The sequence below is a fragment of the Salmo trutta genome, chromosome 1 (genome assembly GCF_901001165.1).
Source record: "Salmo trutta chromosome 1, fSalTru1.1, whole genome shotgun sequence".
Taxonomy (NCBI): Eukaryota; Metazoa; Chordata; class Actinopteri; order Salmoniformes; family Salmonidae; genus Salmo; species Salmo trutta.
This window is the reverse complement of record NC_042957.1, coordinates 30,203,741-30,225,184: the sequence shown is the minus strand read 5'-3', so window position 1 is coordinate 30,225,184 and position 21,444 is coordinate 30,203,741. Positions and strand designations below refer to the sequence as shown.

Sequence of the window (21,444 nt, the reverse complement as noted above, 5' to 3'; positions counted from 1 at the left end):
AGCCGGGCTAAACTAGGGTGGATCTAATCTCTAATCTAATGAGTGCAGACCCAACCCTAATAGAGAAGCCCTTAATTACAGCCTCAAGGGAGAACAGACTCATGTTGTAACAAAATGTCTTTGTTTTTCTATATATTAGAACATAGCCCCGGGGGATAGCCTTTAGCTTGTGTGCTGAGGCTATTTTCCTAACAAGTGGCTGGTGTACGGTACGCAAGGGGTCATCTTTTGAGTAAAAACATGTATTAACGATCACCTAAGAAAAACAAATCATGGCCTAATCCTTGTGTCCACAGTGCCATCCATCTGTCTCACTCAGCGAGACAGTATTTTGACACCCCTAAATTCTCAATATTCAAATTCACCCCTTTCACATTAAAAGCGAGGATTACACAAACACAGTTTGTGTTACACTGCAAGCCAGACGTGTGACGACTTCATTGATTGTTTATAACTAGGTTGGTGTCGTAGACAGCCAAACAAAAACCTGGATGAGACGGTTGTTTTCATCCACCAGAGTATGAGCAATAATCTGCACAGTGAATAGCTGAAGTACGAACACAGGTTTTACTAAACAAATGAACATACAAAAACACATCCCTATTGTATAATTTGGCCGAGGGACAAGCGTCCATGTTCATGCCCCATATCTATGCATTTAAGGCTGAGGGGGAACCAAAGATGTAGTCTATATCCCTTCCCTGCCACTGACAGGGAAAACTGTGTCATAATGGAGGGACATTCATGTGGAGAGAGCTCCAGTGTGCTGCGTTTAAACAGTAATAGAGCCGGACTGCTCCCTAGAAGACCGCCCCTTACCCCTTTATTCTCTGTGAATGGCTGAGTGTTCCAAATCTGATACAACAATCAGTTATAACTGCCCATTGTCCCGCTCTAAATTCCCTCATTCAGCTTCCATTAGTGCAGTGAGGCGCGGAGACGGGTGCTCCCAAAGAGCCACTTGGTTCCATACGTGGGGTCCATCTCAGCACAGGTGCACGGGGGTTGCCATGGAAATATATTGCAGGTAGGGCTGGGCGATATGTCGAATTAATTCGAATGTATGTTTTTCAAATGCTGGTATCGCAGAATCTGCTTGTTCTCATGTTCTCTTTTTGGTATCGTCTCATTCGCTCCTTCTGTGCACCTACCCATTTACACCAGAGACCTGTATAGAATGACGAGATGCTCAAGTCTTCGCCCTAACAATGGGAGTCGTTGTCCCAAAGGCGGGAAGGCAGGCGACAAGCTTAGGTTCAAAATAAATAAGCGCATTGGACAGACTTTGGCGAGTGAAACCTCTCGCTTCACCTCTTTCTCCTAAGACCCTCCACAACAAAGATGAGAGATCACTTCTTCCTCTCTGACAAACAGTTTCAATTCGCTATTTGCATTTGAGAAACACATGGAGACATTAACTTCTCCTCCTATTACAGTAAAATAAACAGGGTATGTTTCAACTCCTCAAATTTTGAGCAGAGCAGACACTACTAAAACAGATGTATTAATGAACACTCATTCCAGAAAATGAATTCTCAGCTTGTCGCACGCGCATTACGGTACCACGTATCGCTAGCAGCATTTTAGTCAAATAAAGATTGTTATATATTAGCTGTTTCAGTCTGTGTCTAAATAAATGTGCAATAAGCATAAAACAATTATATAAGGAATTGGCAACTTGTTCTCATTCTGAGAAATAAGGTAGGCCACATGATTTCAACATCTGAACAAAGTGGACAGGGTTGTGTTCATCACAATTCAACTGTTTTGCCTTGTTAGCTGAAATCAGAGATTGTGAAATTATACCTAGATCAAAGTTGGCTAAACTTAATATTAGGTGGCTACTCACTAGCATGTGGGCTTGTGCTTGGTTCTGATTAAATTTGTAACATAAAAAAAAAAAAACAGATCAGTGACAATTGCAAAAAAAGTAGGTACAACTATTTTTGATACAATTATCAGGTCTTGTGGTTGTGGAAAGCATATATTCTGCCTTGGTATAATTTCAAAAGCTCTGAATTCATTCGATTATTGCTGACTGTTAACTTGTTGGGGATAGGGGGCAGTATTTGCACGGCCCCCTATGCAGGCAATCTCAACGCTGTGCGTTACAAGGAAGACATCCTCCTCCCTCATGTGGTACCCTTCCTGCAGGCTCATCCTGACATGACCCTCCAGCATGACAACGCCACCAGCCATACTGCTCGTTCTGTGCGTGATTTCCTGCAAGACAGGAATGTCAGTGTTCTGCCATGGCCAGCGAAGAGCCCGGATCTCAATCCCATTGAGCACGTCTGGGACCTGTTGGATCGGAGGGTGAGGGCTAGGACCACCCCCCCCCCCCAGAATGTCCAGGAACTTGCAGGTGCCTTGATGGAAGAGTGGTGTAACATCTCACAGCAAGAACTGGCAAATCTGGTGCAGTCCATGAGGAGGAGATGCACTGCAGTACTTAATACAGCTGGTGGCAACACCAGATACTGACGGTTTTGATGTTGAGCCCCCGTTCGATCTGGGACACATGATTCCATTTCTGTTAGTCACATGTCTGTGGAACTTGTTCAGTTTATGTCTCAATTGTTGAATCTTATGTTCATACAAATATTTACGCATTAAGTTTGCTGAAAATAAACGCAGTTGACAGTGAGACGATGTTCCTTTTTTTGCTGAGTTCATATCAGAAACACCTGCAAAGATCTTCCTCTTCGCAAGTCACTACTGGGCAAAATAGCTTTTTGCCATGGCCTATACTTGGCCACCTGAGCCATGGAGAAAATTTAAAATAGAGGGTGCACGTCCACTTTAGTTTTTTTTTTAACCATAATGTATTGAGAGAGTGTGAATGGTCCACCATCCAAGGGCATCCAGCAACTTGACACAACTGTGGGAAGCATTGGAGTAAACATGGGCCAGTATCCCTGGGGGACACTTACGAAACCTTGTAGAGTCCACGCCCCGACGAATAAAGGCTGTACTGAGGGCAAAAGGGGGTGCAACTCAATACTAGGGTGTTCCTAATGTTTTGTACACGGTGTGTAATATATCTCTATATACAAACACACAATACATTAAGAACACTTTCCTAACATTGAGGTGTACCCCCACCTCCCAAAAGTAATGTATCCTACCATTAAACTTCCCCTGTGAGAACCATGAGCACAGGCTGACTTGGATTTGCTGTACCGCAGCCGAAGACTGCCAGCAGCCTGCCTGCCTACCTACAGTACCAAAGGTTGCACGGTGTTCATTACAATGTAGAAAAATGCATGTCTCTTATGGAAGATACCAAAACTTGATAACAATTAGGGATGCACAATCTATCGGTGAGCATATCGTAACCGGCCGATATTAGCTAAAAATGCCAACATCGGCATCCACCCGATGTCTAGTTTAACACCGATGTGCAAAACCAATGTCAAAGCTGACGTGCATACCTATATAAACGTAGGTAGATGACGTCATGAAAAATACAGTGCTACACAGAACAAAAGCAGAAAAACACTAAGCAAGTTCAGGTCGAGCTGTCATTTGAAAGAGTAAGAACATTTCAGCAAAACAACTCCAAGGCAAAATCCATTAAAACGCCAAGATAATGGGATTCATTGCCCTTGACAATCAACCGTTCTCTGTCGTGGATGATGTTGGCTTTCGCCAACTGGTTGAGGACCGGCACACACTACCAAGTAGGCGCTAGTTTTCATAGGTTGCCCTACCGGAGTTACACGGTATTGTTGAAACTCACATCCATGAGCTACTTGCTATGGGCGTCACTGCTATTAGCTTCACGACTGACATTTGGACCAGCGATGCCAGCCTCATGAGCATTATGAGTCTGACAGCACAGTGGGTCGACGAGGATTTCCTACTGAGGAAAGCCGTATTGCATGCTCGAGAATGTGCAGGTTCTCATACTGCTGCTACAATTTCAATGGCATTTGAGAGTGACAGTATGCACCGAGGAAGAGGGGCCACGGACAGACAGATGTGAAACTTCACTGCTTGACATGTATGATGAAATCCTGGTTGAGACTGAACAACGAAACAGCACAGCAAGTGAAAGAAAGCGGTTTTGATTATGTTTTACTGGTAATGCGGACATATGTAAATGCCAACAAAATAACTTTTTGGTCAGTGTGGTGTGGTGTGTGTGTCACCTTTATTTAACCAGGCAAGCCAGTTAAGAACAAATTCTTATTTACAATGACGGCCTACCCCGGCCAAACCCGGACGACGCTGGGCCAATTGTGCCCCGCCCTATGGGACTCCCAATCACGGCCGGATGTGATACAGCCTGGATTCAAACCAGGGACTGTAGTGACGCCTCTTGCACTGAGATGCAGTGCCTTATGCTTAAAAGGCCGCAAAAATGTAAAATATCAGTTATCAGTATTGGCCAAAAACGTCATCTCGGTGCATCCCTAATAACAATAGATGGTTTAGTCAAATATACTGGTTTCCATCTGTGGCAAAGTTTTCCCAAATTTGTATTTTATACATTTAACCTTTATTTAACGAGGCAATTATGCTTATGACAAACACAGGTCCAGAACCAGCGTAGCCACTTGGCTAATCTTATGAATATAGTGTAGTAAAAAATAAAAATAACGCGTAAGACTCATTAGATAAAGTGTGTGACTGCATGTGAGCGGAGAGAACAGCAGAAGTGCAGCATCCTGTTCTGCCAGGCCAGCTCTGACATGGTGAAAGTTAGGGGCCATGTTAATTTTCCAGAGAAGGAGCCGTCTGCACCTCCTGCAAGCGGCCCCAAACAGCCCTGTGACCTTTGCACCCGCAGAGCATGGTAACAGGAAGTCTGACGTGGTGACACACTCCATCCTTCCCATTCAGGCCATTTCCTCTGTCTCCTCTGCTAATCCCATCCCTTTATCTCACCCTCTCCAGCATGAACAAGGGCCTTTTTGTCTCACTAAAGGGTATGGAAATAAGAACTATGAATTTTACAAAGAACCTCCTCCATTACGGTGTGATTTACGTTGATTATTTGATCAGCTCAAAACAGCGCCAACAATGGCTTAAGGGAAGTCAAAGCTGTGTTTACCTTGAAGAAAAATCTAAGCTTTATCTTTTGACATGCAAGCTCACATCTCCAAACAACACAAACAAAAATCCTTCAGCAGCTTAATCAAGCTCCTTAGAAAAATCTATTCAGCTCAATCCCTTGGGTAATGAGAGCAGTCAAGCACTTCCTTCCATTTCTTTTTAGCTGCGACTGAGAACAAGAGCTGTCCAAAAGAGATGATTAGGGGGTATAGCCTCCTCGGTTTACTAAAGCAATCTCCTAATAGTAGATTAAAGACCTTGAGGATCCCTCAGTTTGTAGTGTTAGAGGAAACAACAAGGGGCTGTGAACACCACTCCAATTAGTATTCCACGGTGGGGTCAGGCACTTTTCAGGCAACCAGAGAGGACCCTTGGAAGGACCAACGGTTTGAGGTTATCACTGGCATCATCCTACAGAGGTGGAAATCAGTGGTGCAAACATTTTCCTGATGGAAAAGTGGAAGCGACACAGGGCATTCTTGATTTTCCAGTCCTGCTGCCCCAGTAACCAGAAATGAGGGGCTGCACTGCCTAAACATCTTGTTTATACAGCTTGGGGTGTTATCACCGCTCCACCATCCTGCAAGAGACACTGATATTTAGGCTAGAACAGCAGAGAAGCAAGCAAAGCTAGAGATACCTGTAGCCAATGTTCCCTCTTAGTTGCACGCGGGCGTGCAGCTCCTTGGGACTTCTGCACAGAGAATCACAAGATTGGACTTCACTCAACTTTCTAGTGTTTTCCCCATTAGTTAGCACTATCAACTGTGGGAATTGCGATCTAATCAACGCAATATTAGCCACTTTCAATGCAACATACCGAAACAAAAAACGTACTATGCACGACTTCGTATACAAAATGAACTACGCAAGAGATTTTGTTGTATGCAGAGCGTATCGGAGTAGGATTCTATTGAATTGACAGGCATGACTCAGGCTGCAGTAGGCCTATATGCAAATAGACCATTGCCATGTATGGATCTATGCCATTCACTTTGAACTGGACTGTTTTTACAGCATGAGCGGTTGTGATTAGATGCGTTTGTTTTGAGATCAAAGCGAGAGCTACATGTAGCAACGTGTGCACATTTGTTCATATCCTTTGCTAGTTTGTGAGTTATTAGCCGAGTTATAGATCATTTGTAGTCAGCAATGGGGGTGTGACTGCTTCCTACAAGAACATAAAAAATGTGTGCACATCCTTGAAAAGAGTCAGGTAAAGAGTTTTTTTTTGTCTTAGAGGCAGTGTTGTATTTTGAGACGGGCTTGAATAAGCTAAGTAGCCAATAGGCAGAGGGTTGCATAATTGGTCTAATTCTCTGTAATAAATGGTATGGGAATAATGATGCATTTTATTTGGTACATTATGATAAAAAAAATAGCCACAGTAGCCTACTTGACCACTTAAAACATGTACAGCATCCATGTTCACAGTAAACGAGCGCGGGAAGTTGCACAGAATTTTCAAAGTTCAAGTTTGCGTTCAGCAGACCTGAAATTTGCTCAGTGACGAAATAAATGGAGGGAACACTGCCTGTAGCGTATGTACAGAGGGGGGCTTCAAAAGAGTACAGGGGGTGAAGAACAACCGTGCCTCTGACTTCACTAGTTGTGTAATTAAGCTGCATTTCACTAAACTAATGTTTACCCATTTTACCATTCTATGTAGTACATCAAACAGCTCCTTGTGCTTCTAGACAGAACATTGAAAGATCCCCTATGGTAGGGCCCTATGATTTCCGCGATGCGGGAAACATGGACAGAAAAGCGGAATTTGGTAATAAAAATGGAATCAACTGTAAAACGTGGAATAAGCAAGAATTTTCCATAATTTGGCTGAAATTGATTTAAAAAAAATCAAAAAGTAGCCCTAATTATTGTAATAACCAAAACTATTTCATGACTGTAAAATTACAGACAAGTAGGCCTAGAGAAATAATTCCGTATTCGATTGGGGTGTTTTGAGAGGGGGGAACAAGCAAAAGCAGTGTTAGCCAGAGCCTCTTCAAAACAACCATTACTAGTGCAAGCGCATCAGCAGATTCAAGACGAAAATGTATTCAGGACTTAGTGGCTGTGTGCATGCCGAGTCTGACATCCGTCAAACTCACCTGCCCCGTGTGTTCGACCAACATATGACTGCCATTCTACAGAAGATCCATGGGAAGAAGTTTGCAGTGGTTGCTGGCAAGACAGATGCAAAGGATTGCAGCGTTCTAAACATTATCATTGGTGAGTTAACAGCCTAATAATATACCATTGCAATAGCCTACATTTACATTCTACAACGTGAATTGTCCACATGCAAATTGTGATATTCCAAAAGATGAGCTATCGTGGTGAAATACAGTGATGCATAATGTCAGCAGCAGCTGTCTCTCTCCATCTAGCTAACTATCGCTGTATCTATATTGTTTACACTTGAAATTTAAATAACACTTAATTTGTCACAATATTATTTTAGGTTAAAACAGAATTAAAAGTTTTTCCTTAGCTTTCATTGCAGGTGTTGAAAACCAGTACTTTCTGGTGGATGTCATTTTCATGGACAGCAACTACTCACTGTTTTCCCAAACTATACTAGCCTCCCTCCACAGCAACGATCTGAACCTGAATGATACCTGGGCAGTGGTCACAGATAATGTATCCTACTGTCTGAAGGCATACAAGGTGGTTCTGAAAGGAGTGATGCCCAACAGTGTCCATGTAACCTGTCTCTGCCATGTCATCAATCTGGTGGGTGAGACCTGGCAGCGCTACAAAAAAAAAAAGAAAAAAAAGAAACGGCCCTTTTTCAGGACCCTGTTTTTCCAAAGATAATTAGTAAAATTGTGACGACCCTCCCACTCTGTCTGCCGTAGTCTTTATCTTTGTCGGTGGGCGGAGCTGGGAGGGTCGTCAGCAACATGGGACACACCTGGGCCCGGGTGTGTCCCGGGATAAATACACCTCCATTCATTGAGGAGACACTCTCCATGCAGACACACTGATAGATTTTGGTTGTGGCCGTTTAATTTGTTTGCTTTGGCACTTTAACACCCCTCATTATCATATTTATGCACGCAACCACTCACTTACACTACTGATTATTGACTACACACACACACACAATTGTTAATTGTATTTAGTTTACTTCAGTTAATAAATATATTTTGTTATTCCTTAACTCAATGTTGTCTCCCTTTTTGTTACGAACTTCGAACTGGTTCGTGACAAAATCCAAATAACTTCCCAGATCTTCATTGTAAAGGGTTTCCCATGCTTGTTCAATGAACCATAAACAATTAATGAACATGCACCTGTGGAACAGTCATTGACAAACAGCTTACAGACGGTAGGCAATTAAGGTCACAGTTATGAAAACTTAGGACACTAGAGAGGCCTTTCTACTGACTCTGAAAAACACCAAAAGAAAGATGCCCAGGGTCCTGCTCATCTGTGTAAACTTGCCTTAGGCATGCTGCAAGGAGGCATGAGGACTGCAGATGTGGCTATGGCAATAAATTGCAAAGTCCGTACTATGAGACGCCTAAGACAGCTCTACAGGGAGACAGGATGGACAGCTGATTGTCCTCGCAGTGGCAGACCACATGTAACAACACCTGCACATGATGGTCGGATTCGCGTTTATCGTCAAAGAAATTAGTAACACTGTGCGTTACAGGGAAGACATCCTCCTCCCTCATGTGGTACCCTTCCTGCAGGCTCCTCTTGACATGACACTCCAGTATGACAATGCCACCAGATATACTGCTCGTTCTGTGCGTGATTTCCTGCAAGACAGGAATGTCAGTGTTCTGCCATGGCCAGCGAAGAGCCCGGATCTCAATCCCATTGAGCACGTCTGGGACCTGTTGGATCGGAGGGTGAGGGCTAGGACCATTCCCCCCAGAAATGTCCGGGAACTTGCAGGTGCCTTGGTGGAAGAGTGGGGTAACATCTCACAGCAAGAACTGGCAAATCTGGTGCAGTCCATGAGGAGATGCACTGCAGTACCTAACGCAGCTGGTGGCCACACCAGATACTGACTTACTTTTGATTTTGACCCCCTCTTTGTTCAGGGACACATTTTTTCTGTTAGTCACATGTCTGTGGAACTTGTTCAGTTTATGTCTCAGTTATTGAATCTTATGTTCATGCAAATATTTACACATTAAGTTTGCTGAAAATAAACGTTTGCTGAAAAGTCATCATGCCAGGCAGTCACAAACATCCTCAGCCAGCTGGAAACAGAGAAGGTTGCTGCATTGTTGCCTAGATTCTTGCATTACTTTTTTTCATTTCTAATTTAACACTTAGTAGAACTCAGTATTGAAGCACTTGCCTTGATAAAACAAATTGTGCAATGTTGTGTTGCAGCATTACAAATGTACTGTTATATCTTATTCAATTGTTGACGTTTTATTCATTCACATTAGACACTGTACTACCATTACTGTACCTCAATTCCAGCTCAAAATTTGAATTTCCTTCTCATTTACATTGAACAAAAATATAAAAACGGTACATTTAGTGGTGGTAACATGTTTCATGAGCTTAAATAAAAGATCCCAGAAATGTTCCATACGCACAAAAAGCTAAATCGCTCATTTTTTTAAACAAATTTGTTTACATCCCTGTTGCTGAGCATGTCCTTTGCCAAGATATGCCACACATTTCAGGTGGGTGGATTATCAAGAATCTGATTAAACAGTATGATCATTACACAGGTGCACCTTGTGCTAGGGACAATAAAAAGCCCATTCTAAAAATGTGCAGTCACACAACGCCATATATGTCTCAATTCCACAGAAGTTGAGGGAGCGTACAATTGGCATGCTGACTGCAGGAATGTAGATCATTGTGTTAATTTTTCTACCATAAGCCGCCTCAAACTTAGTTTTAGAGAGTTTGGTAGTATGTCCAACCAGCCTCACAAACGCGTGTAACCACGCCAGCCCAGGACCTCCACATCCAGGTGAAACCAGCCAGCTGATGAAACTATTTGCACAACTGAAGAATTTCTGCACAAACTGTCAGAAACCACCTCAGGGAAGCTCATCTGCATGCTCTTCGTCCTCCCCAGGGTCTTGACCGGACTGCAGTTCGGCGTCGTAACCGACTTCAGTGGGCAAACGCTCACCTTCAATGGCCACTGGCATGCTGGAGAAGTGTGCTCTTCATGGATTAATCCCGGTTTCAACAGTACCGGGCAGATGGCCTAATGAGTGTATGGAGTTTTGTGGGCAAGCGGTTTGCTGATATTAATGTTGTGAACAGAGTGCCCCATGGTGGCAGTGGGGTGGGGTTATGGTATGGCCAAGCATAAGATAAGGACAGCGAACACAATTGCATTTTACCGATGGCAATTTGAATGCACAGAGATACCGTGACGAGATCCTGATGCCCATTGACGGGCCATTCATCCTCCGTCAGCACTTCATGTTTCAGCATGATAATACACGGGATGCTCTAGATCAACGTACAAGACAGCATGTTCCAGTTCTCGCCAATATCCAGCAACTTGGCACAGCCATCGAGGAGGAGTGGGACAACATTCCGCAGGCCACAATCAACAGCCTGATCAACTCTGTGTGAAGGAGATGCGTCGCGCTGCATAAGGTCAAATGGTGGTCACACTAGATACTGACGGTTTTCTGATCCATGCCTGTTTGTTTTTTAAAAATGGTATCTGTGACCAACAGATGCATATCTGTATTCCCAGTCATGTGAAATCCATAGATTAGGGCCGAATGAAGTTATTTCAATTGACTGATTTCCTTATATGAACTAACTCAGTAAAGTCTTTGAAATTGTTGCATGTTGGATTTATATATTTTTGTTCAGTGTAACTTCTCAAAGTACTCCCATACTGCTGTCACTTGCCTTTCTCTGTAACTTTTCCAAGTGTTAACGACAGTGATGTAGTGGTGGAGAATCAACTCAAATAATTGATTCCTCAACTCCTTGCACATTTATTCCTGGTGTCAACTCCCATTTCTGAGTGTCAAGATTTGATTCTGCTAGGATTCGACTCCTAAGATTCAGCATTTTTGTACTAAAGACTGATTAGTTGCCATAATTCCGAGAACACAAACTCTCTTTCATAGCAAGCTACCGAAGGACAGAGAGAGAGGGGAGGGGCACAGTTTAGGCAAGTCGGCCACCAGGCAAACTGAGTAAGAATCTGTCGGTAATCAAAAGCTGCATCTTCGTACTCCATCCTTCTCTGCAGATCCTCTCAAGCTCTGTCAGGTTGGATGGGGAGCGTCCCTGCACAGCTATTTTCAGGTCTCTCCAGAGATGTTCGATCGGGTTCAAGTCTGGGCTGTGGCACTCATTCAGAGAATTGTCCCGAAACCACTCCTGTGTTGTCTTAGCTGTATACTTAGGGTCGCTGTTCTGTTTGGAAGGGGAACCATCGCCCCAGTCGGAGGTCCTGATCGCTCTGGAGCAGGTTTTCATCAAGGGTCTTTCTGTACTTTGCTCCGTCAGCTTTCCCTCGATCCTGACTAGTCTCCGATTCCCTGCCGCTGAAAACATCTCACAGCACGATGCTGCCACCACCATGCTTCACCATAGGGATGGTGCCAGGTTTCCTCCAGACGTGACGCTTTGCATTCAGGCCAAAGAGTTCAATCTTGTTTCTTATAGTCAGTCTTTAGATTCCTGTTGGCAAACTCCAAGTGGGCTGTCATTTACCTTTAACTGAGGAGTAGCTTCCGTCTGGCCACTCTACCATAAAGGCCTGATTTGTGGAGTGCTGCAGAGACTGTTGTCCTTCTGGAAGATTCTACCATCTCCACAGAGGAACTCTTGAGCACTGTCAGAGTAACCATCAGGTTCTTGGTCACCTCTCTGACCAGGGACCTTCTCCACTGACTGCCCAGTTTGGCCGGGCGGCCAGCTGTAGGAAGAGTCTTATTCCATATAAGAATGATGGAGGCCTTCAATTCTGCAGACATTTCTTGAGTACCTATCCCCAGATCTGTGCCTCAACACAATTCTGTCTCGGAGCACTACGGACAATTCTTTCGACCTCATGACTTGGTTTTTGCTCTGACACGCACTGTCAACTGTGGGACCTTACATAGACAGGTGTGTGCTTTTCCAAATCAATTGAATTTACCACAGGTAGACTCCAATCAAGTTGTAGAAACATCAAGGATGATCAATGGAACAGGAATCACCTAAGCTCAATTTTGAGTCTCATAGCAAAGGGTCTGAATACATATGTAAATTGTCATTTAATATGTAAATTGTCACTTTGTCATTATGGGATAGTGTATGTAGATTAATAAGCGGAAAAAGGTATTTAATTTGTTTTAGAATGAGACTAAATTAATAAAATGTGGAAAAAGTCAAGGAGTCTGAATACTTTCCGAATGCACTGTATATAGAGACATGGTGGCCTACTACTTGAGCAAGTCATTTCTGATCACAGTTGAGTTTTGTTTAGCTCTACCAATGAATGAAGCATGTTGCAAACAATTTTGGTTGGGAGAATTGTGTAGAGCTTTGAAGTCAACTGAATCAAAAGCCTTGTGTTGGATTGTAAAGGTCATCTTTGAAAAATGCTTGATATGAAACTGTCTGAGAAGCAACAGAGTTGTTGTTCCAGAGGCTTGTAAGTTTTATTTGTTGAGCCATTCCATAGGAGCCTAAACCATTGTGACAATCCCTGTGGAAAAACAGTGGCCATGGCAGGATGTCAGGAACACAGGACTCTAAAAGCGGGATGTTCCCATAACCCTTCCGAATGGTTAAGCAATCACTCTCACAGTGCACACCCAGAATTTGGAGACCGAGCGTCATGGAGAGTGGTCTGTTCCAACAATGTTCAAACAGGAATAAATCCCCACCTCACCTTTGTCCAATCACAATCTGAGGTACTTACCTGTAGCGAAAGAACAAGGTTGACATTTCAGAGCTCTGGCATTTCTTCCTCTTTTGCAACAATTAAGAATTGGCATATCAGTTGTTCTAACAGCTGTCAGTGGTGCCAATTTACAGCAGTTTATATATACTTTTTTTATATATTGAGAAAGTCAAGTTGAAACCTTTTCAACAGGGTTCTTTGAGTACACAGGGCCAAGCTGAATGCTACATTTAGCTTAGATTGAGTCCAGCCACCATGGAAACAAGATAAGAGTTAACAAGTTTCTAGGCATCCTTAGGTACTGAATCAAGGAAAGGGGACACGTGTCACCTGACCTCATACTATCTTGTAACTCTAAAGAGATAAAATTAGCCGTTGCCTGAAGTAGGCTAATGAGTACCCTATGCTGCAGCTTTTCCCACTCACCCTCCCGTACAACTGAGATGTTTCTCAACCAGATCTTTCGTCTTCAGTCTACTCAACCCCTGAAGCTAATGGAACATGAACCATGGATTAACCCTAAACCAAAGTCTAGGCAAAATCCCTTACAGCGTGATTCCAGTTCAACTTTCCATGAACCACAAACGTAGTGCTGCATGTGCTCAGAGACGTGTCCAAGAAAGAAATCTTAAGGCTGCATAAGAATAGGCCAGGGGGTACATAATAGCACTGCGCAACAAGCAGAGCACCAGATAGCCTGCTTGAGAAGTCCTACCCCTACATTTTATCAGGCATGGCCCAAAAGTATCAGAAACAAACCCCAGGATAGGTTGCACTGTAATTTCCCATCGAAAGGTTTAACATCAATAAGAGTACCATAGCTCTTGAACTTCTAGTAAAATATATTATCCTTCTACCAATAGGCTAATGCAAAACATTTTGGACAGTCGTTTACCAAGCTGCAAAAACTCAAGTAACGAGAAAACCTACTGAACTCTGTGACAGGGCACCATCAAGCAGCTTCAAACAATAACTCACTGTTCCATGTACTGTCATGCTAGCCACTGTCTAATTAGGAGATAATCAACCCCCCAAATGTCTCATTAGGACATCTGACAAGCCATAATGAGGCACTGTATTCACTTTCATCCTCTTAACAAGTGAACTTGCAAGTGATTTGCAGGCAGAACTATTGATGAGTAATGAAGCATGACTTATTAACAAATGGTTGATGATAAATACCTCAGATGTACAGTACTAGTCAAAAGTTTGGACACCTACTCATTCAATGGTTTTCTTTATTTTTACTATAATGTAGAATAATACTGAAGACATCAAAACTATGAAAAAACATATGGAATCATGTAGTAACCCAAAATGTTTTAAACAAGTCAACATATATGTTATATTTGAGATTCTTCAAAGTAGCCACCCTTTGCCTGATGACAGCGTTGCACACTCTTGGCATTCTCCCAACCAGCTTCATGAGGAATGCTTTTTCAACAGTCTTGAAGGAGTTCCCACATATGCTGAGCACTTGTTGGCTGCTTTTCCTTCACTCTGCTGTCCGACTCATCCCAAACCATCTCAATTGGGTTGAGGTTGGGTGATTGTAGAGGCCAGGTCATCTGATGCAACACTCCATCACTCTTCTTCTTGGTCAAATAGCCCTTACACAGCCTGGAGGTGTGTTGGGTCATTGTCCTGTTGAAAAACAAATGAGTCCCACTAAGCACAAACCAGATGGGAATGCTGTGATAGCCGTGCTGGTTAAGTGTGCCTTGAATTCTAAATAAATCAGACAGTGGCACCAGCAAAGCACCCCCCACATCATCACACCTCCATGCTTCACAGTTAGAACCACACATGCAGAGATCATCCGTTCACCCACTCTGCGTCTCACAAAGACATGGCGGTTGGAACCAACAATCTACAATTTGGAGTCATCGGACCAAAGGACAGATTCTTATTGGTGTCCTTTAGTAGTAGTTTCTTTGCAGCAATTTGACCATTAAGGCCTGATTCACACGGTCTCCTCTGAACAGTTGACGTTGAGATGCGTCTGTTACTTGAACTCTGTGAAGCATTTATTTAGTCTGTAATCTGAGGTGCAGTTATTCTATTGAACTTATCCTCTGCAGCAGAGGTAACTCTGGGTCTTCCTTTCATCATAGTGCTTGATGGATTTAGCGACTGCACTTTAAGAAACTTTCAAAGTTCTTGAAATATTCCGGTTGGACTGACCTTCACGTCTTAAAGTAATGGACTGTCGTTTCTCTTTGCTTATTTGAGCTGTTCTTGCCATTATATGGACTTGGTCTTCTACCAAATAGGGCTATCTTCTGTATACCACCCCTACCTTGTCACAACACAACTGATTGGCTCAAACACATTAAGGAAAGAAATTCTGCAAATTAACTTTTAACAAGGCACACCTGTTAATTGAAATGCATTCCAGGTGACTACCTCATGAAGTTGGTTGAGAGAATATATTTGGATTTGTTTTAACACTTTTTTGGTTACTACATGATTCCATGTGTTATTTCATAGTATTGATGTCTCCACTACTATTCTCCAATGTAGAAAATAGTAAAAATAAAGAAAAACCCTGGAATGAGTAGGTGTGTCTAAACTTTTGACTAGTACTGTATATTATTAACTTATTCTAAAAGATGTTTAGGCCTAATGCCTGCTGGCATTATAGAGCACCCTTCAACACTCTACTCCTGCAAACGGGCAAAGTCCACATGGCTGACTGCGTTTTGCTACTCTCAAAAACATAAACATTCTAATTTAACCTTTATTTAACTAGGGAAGTCAGTCAAGAACAAATTCTTTATTCAAAATGATGACCTACCTCGGCCAAACGCTGGACGACGCTGCTCTATGGGACTCCCAATCATGTCCAGTGATGCAGTCTGGATTCGAACCAGTGACAACTCTTGCACTGAGATGCAGCGCTTTAGACCGCTGCGCCACTCGGGATCCATCAGAAAGATAGATAATTACAACAGCTGTTCTCCCCCTGCCTCCAGAAAATGGAGACAGGGGGAGAACCTATTCAATTCAGTAAACTTTTTTTTTATTATGAAAAAAAAAAGTATTATTAGCTAGGTTGCGTGCTACAGTAAGTTTGTGTGCAGGCTAACTCAAATGAGCTGCTAACGTAACGTTAGGTAGCTAGCCAACTTAACATACTGTATAGCCAGTGAATTAAATATCACCAGCTAGCCAACTTCACATTAGTTACACTAAGTTAGCTAGTTTAGCTAGTGGTTTACAGCCGCGACAGAACAGCTGTTGTTTACAAATGCACCAGAAGTTACTTGGGGTTCCAGGGTTCACTTCCGCTCCTACTTAAAAAGCTGTTAAAAAAGGTCTATAGTTACGGTTTGGGTGAGGTTTTAATTACACATGGCTTTCTTCCAATGCAGCTTGTCCTGCCATTTGGGTGTCTACAAGTGAGGCGTGTCCTTGAGCTCAAGGCAAGCCATCTGTCATTCGTCTACATGGATTTGGTTGGAAGTGTCACACAGATGCTACACGGAGAGAGAAATACTGAGCTTTGCAGACTGGTCTCAGACTAGATGTAGCATAGGAAATGTAAATCCTGGACACTCAAATTAGTATGATATCTTACATTTGGTATGGTTACACAAGAAAGGTTACTTAAGGCAAAAAGGTGGGTGGTTGGTCGGGGTTGATGGGTGATCTATCGGGATTGATTAATTAAGATAACTGATTACTGAGGAACTCCCCTCACCTGGTTGTCTAGATCTTAATTGAAATGAAAAACAAAAAAAAGCAGACACTAAGCCCTCCATGGAAATTAGTTTGACACCCCTGCTCTAACATAACTCAAATCAAAACCGTAACCATGGTTTCCCAAACTCTGTCCTCGGCACCCCAATGGGTGCATGTTTTGGTGTTTGCCCTAGCACAACACAGCTGATTCAAATAATCAAGCTTTGATAATTTGAATCAGATGTGTAGTGTTATAGCAACAAACAAAAAAGGCTGACCGTGTTGGGGAACGCTGTCCTGGAGCTAGCTAACGTTAGCCACAACAAATTGTAATTCGTAATATATCATGCAAAATGTATGACGGACATCCACAAATGAATACATTCCATATGAAACGTAACATACGTATTCATACTAAATGGAGTCTCTCGGAATTACGTAAAGAATACGAAATGCTCAAACCACGTTCCAGATTTATGATCTTACGTTACAAAACCATCACATTCATTCATTGTAATGACGTGCTTGATTTAAGTGAACATCCATCCCACATCTTTAGCAAGATAGTCCATTATTTAAAAGAAAAGTGTCGCTAGCGTTTATCAGCTAGCTAGCTTTCTGCTTTGCGCGTGAAATCAAAACATACACTGGCGGTAACTGCACGTGCAATGTCTGCAAGCATGATTCCTTTTGAAAGCATTATCAAAGGATTTGAGTTACAGTAAAGAAAGCCAACGGATACATAGCTGACGTGTTTATTCATTACGGTAAGCCTATGTCAATGTAAACTTTTTACGATTGCAGGTAACGTTACTAGACAATTCTCAATTGCGTAGCTAGCCATCTCATAAATCCTAGACGTAACCAGTGCAGTATCTGCTGTTAGTGTTGTCTGCGAGCTATAGTATTTACCCAGGCAAACAAGTAAACAGTAGCTGGGCACATCCTGAAATGCATCATTTAGTCGACAACTTTCGTTAGCTGGACAAACTTGCAGGAGCTTCTAGCCAAGTACCCAAACTCAAAGGAGCTTCCAGTTCCAACCTCTGAGGTAAAAGAAGAGGTTCCAACAGAAGGTAACCATGTAGACCATGGTTATATAAAACGATTGAGGATTAACTAGCTACCACTTGCTTATATAAGGCATGCATGTTTCACAAAGAGTGCAAACCAGCTGTCATGTAGTAAAAGGTTGGGTCCCACTTGAGAACCAGTCATAGGTAACGATAAGTGTTGAACACAAACATGCCATGCCCAGTACCTCTTAAACAACGTGGGCAAGGAACAGATGGAGATTCTCCAATACTGACCACGGAAATTGAATTTAGCTGCCTGGCTTGCTAGCCTACTAAGTGAAAAACATGTTGTTTTTTTTACAGATGTTAACATTTTACAAGTACTTATGTTTACCTCACTTTTATCACTGACTACCAATTAGGTTGCACCATGGCTAATCAACTTACCTGGTGCAGTTCAGATGAGATTAGAAAAACTTTCAGAACGTGGCCTCGTAAAAATATGCTCTGGTCAACCTAAATTCTAAAATTGAAATTCCCAGACCAAAAGTAAAAATCTGTCTGGGAGAAAAGGTAACTCAGTCGATCACACTAGCTCCGCCCCGTAAAAAGGAAAAAACAGGTGCCTCAAATTTCATTGGCTTAGTCATTTTACAAGTATCCTAGAATGCATTGTGATTGGTTCCTCTACCAGTCTGTAAATGTAGTCGTTTTTCTATTGGCGGCCTACAATTTGTACGTGTATTAAGAGTTTGGCGTGGAAGTGGCTCCCACTACAGAAAATGTATTGTAATTGCAATGTTTTTACATTTACTGATTGTAAGAAACATTATGAACACCTGCTCTTTCCATTACAGTCATAGACTGACCATGTGAATCCAGGTAAAAGCTATGATCCCTTATTGATGTCACCTGTTAAATCCACTTCAATCAATGTAGATGAAGGGGGGGACGGGTTAAAGAAGGATTTTTAACCCTTGAGACATGGTTTGTGTATGTGCCATTCAGAGGGTGAATGGGCAAAACAAAAGATTGAAGTCCTTTTGAACGGGGTATGGTAATAAGTGCCAGGCGCACCAGTATGAGTGTCAAGAATTGCAACGCTGCTGGGTTTCTCGCACTCAACAGTTTCCTGTGTGTATAAAGAAGGGTCCGGCACCCAAAGAACATCCAGCCAACTTGACACAACTACGGGAAGCATTGGAGTCAACATCGACCGCCATCCCTGTAGAACGCTTGACACCTTGTAGAGTCCATGCCCTGACAAATTGAGGCTGTTCTGAGGACAAAAGGCAGTGCAACTCAATATAAGGAAGGTGTTCCTAATGTTTGGTACACTCAATGTAATATTGTAATGATCCCATGATATTTGGTTGACATGTTGCCTTTCAGTTCCTTTTAGGAATGAATGTGAAGCAGAGACAACACTGTATCATTTTGACCTGGACAGACTAAACATGAAAAAAAAAAATGGACTGAATTTGTATCAAAGAACAGTGTCATGTGTTCAACAACAATAGCAGCATCAGATGACATATCAACAGCTTTACTTGGCAAAACAAAAGACTGGCCCACCTTGCTGCAGGGTAGTGTAGCAGAACGCACAACAACCATTAGCAATTTCACTTGCCATCAAATATCCATTACATAGCAGATATTCTGTTGTGGGCACTGGGGATCAATATACCATTTTATGTTTAGGAGGTTGAGTGTGCTTTATTAATGCATCGATTGCCTTTTAAATGATTGTAGCGTAATGGACCGATGGCCTTGTCTTTGTTTCTGACCTTGATGTAGACATGTGAGCAAATCAAATTGTATTGGTCACATGCGCCGAATACAACCGGTGAAATGCTTGTTTATGAGCCTTTCCCAACGACCCAGAGTAGAAAAAGAAAATGGTAACACAAGGAATAAAATAAAATACAAGAATGGAGCTATATAGAGGGAGTACCAGTCCCAGATCAATGTGCAGAGAGAGGTATGAGGTAGATATTGTACAGTATCTACATGAAGGCAGGGTAAAGAGACTAGGCATCAGGATAGATAATATTAAGAGTAAAATAAAGAACAGAGTAGCAGCAGTATATGATGAGAGTAAGTGTGTTTGTGTGTGTGTGATTATGTGAATGTGGGTGTCAATGTAGTGCGTGTGAGCTTGTATATGGTGTGTATATATAGTCTAGTGATTATACTAGAGTACTTATATTTACTGCACAGGGAACATTAAAAGGAAAACCACTCCGCCAAAAAATGCATTAGCCCACGGTTGATACAGTCCCAAAATGTTTTGCATGTCAGCAGTCAAGTTTTGAAGATATTGTACTTTCGAGAAGCAAAGTGTCACCAGCCACATCATCATGATGATGCAAAATGATCATGAAAAAAAAAATACCAAAAGATAGTTTGAGTGGATTTTTCCTCTAACTTACTTACTGGTACATTGAGTTAAGAATGCCACTGTGTTGTAACATGAGGTCGACCGATTATGATTTTTCAACACCGATACTGATTATTGGAGGACCAAAAAATGGCGCTTAATTGGCCGATTTTTATATTTGTAATAATGACAATTACAATAATACTGAATGAACACTTATTTTAATTTAATATAATATAATACATAAAATCAATTTAGTCTCATAAATAATGAAACATGTTCAATTTGGTTTAAATAATGTAAAAAGTGTTGGAGAAGAAAGTAGAAGTGCAATATGTGCCATGTAAAAAAGCTAACGTTTAAGTTCCTTGCTCAGAACATGAGAACATATAAAAGCTGGGGATTCCTTTTAACATGAGTCTTCAATATTCCCAGTCAAGAAGTTTCAGGTTGTAGTTATTATAGGACTATTTCTCTCTACCATTTGTATTTCATATACCTTTGACTATTGGATGTTCTTATAGGCACTTTAGTATTGCCAGCCTAATCTCGGGAGTTGATAGGCTTGAAGTCATTAACAGCGCTGTGCTTCAAGCATTGCTAAGAGCTGCTGGCAAACGCAGTAAAGTGCTGTTTGAATGCATGCTTACGAGCCTGCTGCTGCCTACCACCGCTCAGTCAGACTGCTCTATCAAATATCAAATCATATACTTAATTATAATAAAACAAGCCTTTGGTCATTAATATGGTCAAATCCGGAAACTATCATTTCGAAAACAAAACGTTTATTCTTTCAGTGAAATACAGAACCGTTCAGTATTTTATCGAACGGGTGGCAACCCTAAGTCTAGATATTGCCATTGCATTGCACAACCTTAAATGTTATGTCATAATTATGTAAAATTCTGGCAAATTAATTACGGTCTTTGTTAGGAAGAAATGGTCTTCACACAGTTCGGAACGAGCCAGGCGGCCCAAACTGCGGCATATACCCTGACTCTGCTTGCACTGAACGCAAGAGAAGTGACACAATTTCCCTAGTTAATATTGCCTTCTAACATTAATTTCTTTTAACTACATATGCAGGTTAAAAAAAATACACTTGTGTATTGATTTTAAGAAAGGCATTGATGTTTATGGTTAGGTACATTTGTGCAACGATTGTGCTTTTTTTGCGAATGCGCTTTTGTTAAATCATTACCCGTTTGGCGAAGTTGAAGTAGGCTGTGATTCGATGATAAATTAACAGGCACCGCATTGATTATATGCAATGCAGAACAAGATAGTTAACCTAGTAATATCATCAACCATGTGTAGTTAACTAGTGATTGTGAAGATTGATTGTTTTTTTATAAGGTAAGTTTAATGCTAGCTAGCAACTTACCTTGGCTCCTTGCATCCACAAGGTCCTTTTGATGCTGCACTCACGTAACAGGTGGTCAGCC

At 41.9% G+C, this 21,444-nt stretch overlaps 1 protein-coding gene across 12 annotated transcripts in view; it reads right to left on the bottom strand.

Annotated features, from left to right (window-relative positions):
- The window catches only part of epb41l2 (erythrocyte membrane protein band 4.1 like 2), a 90,956-nt gene that overhangs the window by 67,495 nt on the left and 2,017 nt on the right, over positions 1-21,444 (bottom strand). For 5 of the 12 annotated variants that reach the window (XM_029752540.1, XM_029752594.1, XM_029752585.1 and 2 more), the window contains exon 1: positions 18,067-18,208. The exons of 1 other annotated variant lie outside the window; for it this stretch is intronic. The gene's annotated coding sequence lies outside the window, so the exon portion shown is untranslated. Of the gene's footprint in view, positions 1-15,716; positions 15,805-18,066; positions 18,211-21,444 lie in introns of those variants that run through there. 6 more of the 12 variants (XM_029752645.1, XM_029752630.1, XM_029752621.1 and 3 more) reach the window with 5 other exon arrangements.